This window comes from Myxine glutinosa, chromosome 6 (genome assembly GCF_964187855.1).
Source record: "Myxine glutinosa chromosome 6, kmMyxGlut1.1, whole genome shotgun sequence".
Classification (NCBI taxonomy): domain Eukaryota; kingdom Metazoa; phylum Chordata; class Myxini; order Myxiniformes; family Myxinidae; genus Myxine; species Myxine glutinosa.
The window spans coordinates 69,264,276-69,271,743 of record NC_136266.1 but is presented as its reverse complement, the minus strand read 5'-3'; the positions used below and the strand labels follow the sequence as shown (position 1 = coordinate 69,271,743).

At 46.1% G+C, this 7,468-nt stretch overlaps 1 long non-coding RNA gene across 1 annotated transcript; it reads left to right on the top strand.

Annotated features, from left to right (window-relative positions):
* The first annotated feature begins 267 nt into the window (after window positions 1-267).
* Window positions 268-7,246, top strand: LOC137429930 (uncharacterized). The gene is made up of 6 exons (XR_010984967.2): window positions 268-282; window positions 638-730; window positions 5,816-6,096; window positions 6,235-6,285; window positions 6,780-6,897; window positions 7,076-7,246. It is a non-coding gene; the product is annotated as an uncharacterized LOC137429930 (long non-coding RNA).
* The last annotated feature ends 222 nt before the right edge of the window (window positions 7,247-7,468 follow it).

Sequence of the window (7,468 nt, the reverse complement as noted above, 5' to 3'; positions counted from 1 at the left end):
CTTAACGCCCATCCGAGGAATACGTGTGAACGGAGTGACAAAGAGAGCAACGTGGAACATGGGAGTTTGGCGTGATGATCACAAACATCGGTGGGAGGCCTGGAGGCCCTGTAGCATTGCCACGTCGAGGTTGTTTGAATGTTGTCCCATCTTTGAGACAATATTTGTCCAACTTGTGATATTATTTAATTTATTGTATGTGCAGTGCTTACAAGTGCAGCTACCTCTCCTGGAGCACTGAACGGGAGATATAGCAGGAATGGAAGTTCCCAAGAGGGCAAGGTGATCATCCTCATTACAAGATTTTCATTCTGGATATATTTTATACCAAACCAATAACCTCGGTGGGAGGGCAGTGGTGAGGAATAAATAACCTCTCAAAGCAGATATAATAATTAAAAGTAAAATTGTCCATTCAGTCTCATTGATCTTCATGAAACCGATCAACAAAGGGAAACATTGTTAGACTTTGAAATTAAACGTTGTCTTTGTGGGGATTAGTAATCGATCATATTAGGAGGATATTATGAATATATAATGGGGATCGATAAAATAAACCAAAAAACAGAAATTAAAGGGGGGGAATTGGCCCTCCGGGGAGAGGTGTGACATTATGGCACCCGCCCTTCTCTCCCAGGTTCACCTCTTCGGTCCTGGTGACATGATGTATGTTCTGAATATCCACTGAATAAAACGATCGACGAGGTAGGAGGGGAATGCATTTGTCCAGGTATGGGGGTGAGGGTGGGTATCTGAAAACATCTTTGTGGACTTTATTGGCAAAGGGTAACTCATTCATAATGACAGATTTCTGTAACTCCCTTCCTTTTTTTCGAAGCTGTTCCACGATCCTCACGCACGCTCGAAGTTAGGTAATTGTCACATTGTCATAATAAGTCCAACTTAGCTCTTTCACGAGCCTCGATTCAGTATACAAAAAAAAAAAAAAATTTGTATTTTTGTCGAAACTGTATTTATCTTACGTGTGTGTACCTTTTGCGTGTCCCTGGGAAGATTATTATCGGTGTTAATCTTTCATACCTGTAAAAAATAGTCGAGTATTTCGTGCCACGCGGCCTAGTTGTTGAAGCTTCCGACCTTGAGGCTTGGTTCTCTCCGGGCATCCAAAGCGGTTATTTTTTCATTCGTGTGTTTGTCAAATTTAAACTCGTTATTTTATCGTCCATGCGTAATATTGTTTGTTTATAGTTAGTTTTGGTTTGAATTTCCTGTAACTCGTAATTAATTAATCGTGTTCTGCTCCGCGTGTGCGGCCTTGTACCCCCATCGGTGTTTGTTTACTTAACTCCCCTACATCGTGTTTTGCTTGGCTCTTAGTTTTTTCCCTTCTACCCCGAACATAATACTCTTTGTCTAACGTTTTAAATCCCCCCCCCCCCCCCCCAAAACGAAAAAAAAACAAACCCAAAAACATTTATTTTTCCTTTCTCCACGTGTGCTGTTTGTCTCATCCTGTACTTTCTGTCCAGGTGTGCTGTTCGCCCCGCCCCCATTATCTCCTTGCCATCCACCTTTTGCCCTGTCCACGTGACTCGTGGTGGTCCTTCTCGGCTCTCCCCCCGTTGGTACTTTGTGCATATAAGATTGTTTACGGTTCTGTTTTAATATTATTTAAATATGTATAAACTTTCCCCTTCAGTGTTTTATTCAGTGGTATATTACAACACGCTGTTTTTCTTCCTATCTAAAAGGCTTTTTTCAAATTCCTCTCCATCTCATTCCATGTCAAAAAAGAGAAATTCAATCTCTTATACGTCTCCCTCACTACATGGTCTAAATTCACATTCATTCCACACCTCCTCCATCGTTCTGAATCGGATTGCTAACTTCAAAATCACAACAAACCCAATTTGTTATCAATGTTCGTCTTTCATTAATCATCCACTTTCGAAACTCCCCTCTTGCCCCTCCCCTCCAAATCCCCCCCCTTGCACCTACACTCCTAAACTCCCCCCTTGCCCCTCCACTCCTAAACTCCCCCCTTGCCCCTCCACTCCTAAACTCCCCCCTTGCCCCTCCACTCCTGAACTCCCTCCTTTCCCTTCCCCTCCTAAACTCCCCCCTTGCCCCTCCCCTCCAAATCCCCCCCTTGCCCCTACACTCCTAAACTCCCCCCTTGCCCCTCCACTCCTAAACTCCCCCCTTGCCCCTCCCCTCCTAAACTCCCCCCTCACTCCTCCCCTTCAAAACTCCCCTCCAACCCCTCCCATTCAAATCTCCCCCCATACCATTCCTCTCCAATTCTCCCTCCTCCCTGCTCCTCCTCAAAGCTGCCTCCTCCCCACTTCGTCTCCCTTCTATCTCATACCTCCACCCCCCCCCAACCTTCTACTTTCCTCTGCCCCCCCTCAAACAACCCCTCACGGTGCCTCATCCCTTCACCATCAAACCTTTCATCCTCCTCATCCTTCCCTTTCTTGGAACTCTTCTGTAATCTCTGACACACTATCAACTGCTCTCCCTACCTCCCCCTCTCATCCTTCATCTTACCCTACTCCTCCCCTCCCCTGTCCTGTACCCGATGCTCCCCCTCTCTCTTCATTAACGGTATGGACCTCAAACATCCGGGGCCTTCGCTCAAACCTGACTGATCTCTCCATACAGGTTGCTTCTGACAATCCAGACTTGATCTGCTTAACAGAGACTTTCCTCCTTCAAGATGTCTCTGATTCCTTAATATCTCTTCCTGGTTACTCCCTCCTCCGGTATGATAGACCTGAGCCTCGTCCTGGTGGTGGGGTGTCTATCTTTATCAAAAACTCTCTTCCTCACTCTCCTTGCCCTGCCCTCTCTCCTCCTCACCCCCAGGAGTACCTCTGGCTACGGCTTCCTCTCCACTCCCACCTTTTGTTCAGATGTGTTCTGTACCGTCCTCCAAACAGTGATGACTCCATTTACATTTCACTGTCTGACAACATGGACCAACTTCTATCCACTCATCCCAACTCTCTCTTCCTCATATGTGGTGACTTCAACTGTCATCATGCCAGCTGGTTGGGTGTGGGTTCCTCTCTCACCAGTCATGGCACCTCAGCAAAGGACTTCTGTGACTCACTGGGATTGACACAATCTGTCAATTTCCCGACCCGGATCTCACCCAATGGAGTATCTTCTCTTCTAGACTTGGTTATGACAAACTTCCCTGCTAATGTCTGCTGCTCTTCTTCTGCTCCAATCGGTTCTTCTGATCATGTGCTTGTCAAAGTGGACATCTCTCTGGCCATTCTCAGAGAGCCTCCTCAGCGTCGATGAGTCTGGCATTTCACTCAGGCCGACTGGGACGGTCTTCAAGCAGCCATCAATCGTCTGGATTGGTCTCCCATCTCCACTGCCTCTGACATAAATTCTTCCTGGGAATTCTTCCAAAGCAAACTGCTCTCTCTCATGCACAGATTTATCCCATCTCGTCTTCAGTTGTCTTACCCTTCCTCCCGTCCATGGTACACTGAATCTTGTGGTGAGGCAGTTGCCCTGAAACAACTTGCCTTTGCCTCTTGGAAGGCAAATCCAACTGAAGGCAATCTCAGTTCCTTCCACCAAGCTCGGAACAAGTGTGTGTCTACCCTCAGGAGTGCCAGGAAGCACTATCTCTCCACACTCAAGAATGAACTCTCAAACCTGTCTCCTTCCTCGAAATCCTGGTGGCATCTGGTCAAATCCGTTTCTGGTGTTTGTTCCCCCTCCATCCCCTCCCTTACCTCAAATGGCCACACAGTTGACATCGCACGTGACAAAGCCGAATGCCTCAACTCTGTGTTTGCCTCAAAATCTTGTGTCCCAAACCCATCTCTCTCTGTTCCCACCCTTCCCAGTCGAACCCAACTGCTCCTGGACTCTGTGTCCTTCTCTCCTGACAAGGTGGAGGAGTTTTTGTCTAACCTCGACTCTGATTCTGCAACTGGACCAGACGGCATCAGCCCACGGGTCCTAAAATCCTGCTCTGCTGCTCTATCTCACCCTCTCTCTGTCCTTTTCACCCTCTCTTTTGCTCAAGGGCATCTGCCAGCATCCTGGAAATCAGCAAACATTACCGCTTTACACAAAAAAGGTGCAAAAACAGATCCTTGCAACTACAGACCAATCAGCCTGCTCCCAATTATCAGCAAAGTCATGGAATCCATCATTGCTTCGGATATGAAATCTTTCCTCTTCTCCAACGGCTTGATCTCTGATCATCAATTTGGTTTCAGACCAGGTCACTCTACACTGGACATGCTGCTTCTGCTGTCTCAACAATGGATGGAGGTCCTCAATGCCAAACAGGAAATCAGAGCTGTCTCCCTCGACATATCACATGCCTTCGATATGGTCTGGCACCCAGCTCTGCTCACCAAACTCTCCTCCTATGGTATCCATGGAAATCTCCATGCATGGCTTGCGGACTTCCTCTCTGGTCATAGTCAACGTGTGGCCCTGAATGGATTTCTCTCAACTCCCCTTCCTGTTCAGGCTGGAGTTCCCCAAGGCAGTGTTCTAGGCCCTGTGCTTTTTCTGGTCTTTATCAATGATCTCTCCGACTCTCTGGAAAATCCTCTCTATCTCTTTGCTGATGACTCCACTCTCTGCCGCTCCATTCCTCTGCCCTCAGATCGGCAGTCTGCAGCCTCCTCACTCTCTGAAGACTTGGACAAAATCACAGACTGGTCAAACAAGTGGAACATGTCTTTCAATCCTGACAAATCTGACACTCTTACTATGTCTCTCCGAAAAGATCGACTGGACAACCCTCCCATCTACTTTCTCAACAATCCTCTCCATGAAGTTCTGTCGCTCAAGCTTTTGAGTCTCACTATCTGCCATGATCTTTCTTGGGAAAACCACATTTCCAAGCTGGCCTCCAAAGCCAGTCGCCGACTGGGCATCCTCCGTCGTGCGAAGTCCTTCCTCGGCACACCTGAGCTCCTCACCACATACAAGGCTTTCATCTGCAGCTCAATGTAATACTGTTCTCCACTATGGGCCGGTGCTCCTGCCTCACACCTAGCTCGGCTTCACGCTGTCGAAACCAAAGCTTTCAGAATTATTGGAATCTCCCGCGATGAAGCTATCTCTGAGGGCCTTTCACTCACTCACCGCAGGCAGGTAGGTGGTCTTTCTGTCTTCTACCGACTCCTCTCCGGCCTTGCACCCCCAGCTCTCTCTATGCTCTGTCCCCCAGATATTCCTACAGGTCGCACAAGATCTGCCAGCAACCCTCTGATGGTTAAACTGCCGAAATCTCGGCTCTCTGCTCACCTTCACTCTTTCATTCCTCTTTTCTCCCGCCTCTGGAACAAACTCCCTCACTCCCTTCAATCCCACTCGTCCTTCCAGGTCTTTAAAACAGCTGTTCACCACCATCTCTTATCTTCCCCCATCCAAAACCTTGATCTTTTCTACCCCCGCTAATTCACCCCAGATCCACCTTATTTGAAATTCCAACTTCTTTCCTGGAAGTCCTGGCAGTGTCCATATGTTTTATACCTCTCCCACCCCCCCCCCCCCCCTTCCCATGCCCCCCGCCCAATGCCCTCTCCCTCTCACAGATCTCTCGATGTCTCCATGTCTCTCGGTCCCTGCTCTCAAAATAATGTTGTGTTTGTGTCCTTCCTCCTCTCTCCCCATCTTGTCTACCGCTCCCGATGTTATATGTTTTATGTGTCGGTTTGTCTTTCTGTGTGATTAATGTTCGCTCTTTCACGAGCCTCGATCTTGTATACAAAAAAACAAAAAAAAAACAACTATTGATTGGGATGGAGGAATGACAAAAACAAAAAAGCGATGTAACTAATAAGGAGAGCTATTGCACCTGCAGGAAATGAACACACCTTACTCAAAAACAGATAAAAATAATAATAAAACCGAAATGCCTGAGGAAAGAACTGCGGTATTCACCACACCCGACTAGAGGGTATTCACCACACCCAACTCGAGGGCATCTACCACACCCAACTCGAGGGCATTCACCACACCCGACACTCTTTATAAAGAAGCTCAGAGCAGACAAGACTCACAGACACGTGTTCAAAATCCTTCCAAACAAGGACAAGACTTGCAGACGCCTATTGAAAAACCTTCAGGACAAGCACGATGTCGGTAAGGCAGCAAGCGACTCTTTTCATTCACTCCATAACCTGATAATATGCCACCTTCCACCTGCTTGTTACTTTGTTGAAAAATGTTTTCTTACCTTTTTGCTATTTCCTCAAAAATTCCTCTTGTTTTTGTGTGCAGCGACAAGATGCACAAAAACAACTCGAGGACATGTACCAAATATTAGACAAGGTTAGTCTCGGTGTTTTATTGAAATTATTTATGGATGTCTTCACTTCTGTCCTTGTGTGATAAAATGACACAATGTCAATGTATGGTTGGCTCTTCCCTCTGGTGATATTTTGGTGTTTACGTTTTCTTCTCATTGGGTGTTTTCACATGAGCAAAGTTGCTCGACAAGTGTGCACTTTGTTTAACTAATCTCAGCTTTGGCTGTACCTGTACAGGTGGATGATATATGGTACAAGAAGCCATATATGAGAGACGTAGTGGTTACATGTTCTGAATATGAATATTTCGTGACATTCTAATTGTGAAATCTGTCCATGGATAAGACATCCCATGCTGTAGTAACAAACCATGGGGTAACATGCGTTAGTAAAGTGGTAACTCATTGAACAGTTGCAGCAAAAAGAGAATATGAAATGCTTGTGCAGCTCTGTGATGCACATTGTTGGGAATTCAGGGAAAAGGATTAAAATTAAACAACGATTCTCTTCCCTCAGAACGGCGATGGGAAGGTGACCCTTGATGAGATAAAGGACCGCCTGCGGGGTAATCCATGTGCGGACGAGCTCATGGAACTCTTGGATACAAACAAGGACGGCTATGTGACAAAGGGTGGTGAGTCTATCATACAGTATATGAGCACAAATACCGATCATGTGATGTTAAATTGGATGATGTAACATGTACAACAAGTCTTTCACGATCATCACTCGGCTGCAAAGTCTAATGGTGACGTATTTGATATAAAATGGCATCGTTCACATGCATGTACCATCTCTGTGCTTTTTTGCAGAGTTCATGAAGGCTGTGAAAGATGCAATGAGCAAAGGTCAACACTGAGGAAAATGAGATGAGAAACCAAAATACTAAAGAATTGTGGATTCATTGGGGTTTTGTGTTTGGTTTTGTTAAAAGAGGTCTGAATGGAAAAGCATTAACAATTCAAATAAAGTTCAAATAAAGACTTTGCTTCCTGTTTTGATTTGTATCAATGATGTGAAAATACAATATCGAAATATCAGGTAAAACATCGGCTCGAGTAACACTTGTTTGCCCTTCCTACCTGAAGGAAGCAGTTCACATGAAATATACGAACTACCTGGTCAGGTTTGTTTGTAGTGCCTGAGCTGGTGTCCAGCCAACATCGACACAGCGAGCAAGGAAACCCCCCAAAAAACAGACCACC